Here is a 516-nt window from a genome sequence, read left to right on the forward strand (position 1 = left end):
CATTTCGTATATGTTTGAAGTCTGTGGAATATCGTGACCTGTCTAAGAGTCTGGTCCCCTGTTCTTTCTATACCCAGTGCATGACGAGGACCAAGGAAATGATAGCCTCCCTTCTTGGCCTCTTCCCTTCACCAGAAGTTCACCACATATATTCAGCAAATTACTCCACACCTTATTTTACAGCATTTTCATGAGAATTTGAATGACATAGAAGTTAATGAGGTAGAATGAAATATAGGAGCATTCATTATAGAGAATTAATACCTTAAGAAGAGATTAGTGTTTATAAAGCATCAGGTAGCCCCAATTTTCTTTGACTTCCACAGACCCAGTCTATGAAGCAAACCAATACAGAGCTCGTATTGTTTGGCCTCAGTCTGAGTAGGTGGAAAGGTCCTCTGCTTTGCTGGGTTTTTAGAGAAGGATGCGTAATTGGATCTTGAGCACAGAAGTTTGGGTTAGTGGGAGCGAGACATTGCAATTTGTGAGTAGGATTCAGTATCAAGAGCAAGTCCC

The sequence above is a fragment of the Galeopterus variegatus genome, unplaced genomic scaffold (assembly GCF_000696425.1).
Source record: "Galeopterus variegatus unplaced genomic scaffold, G_variegatus-3.0.2 Scaffold4671, whole genome shotgun sequence".
NCBI lineage: Eukaryota > Metazoa > Chordata > Mammalia > Dermoptera > Cynocephalidae > Galeopterus > Galeopterus variegatus.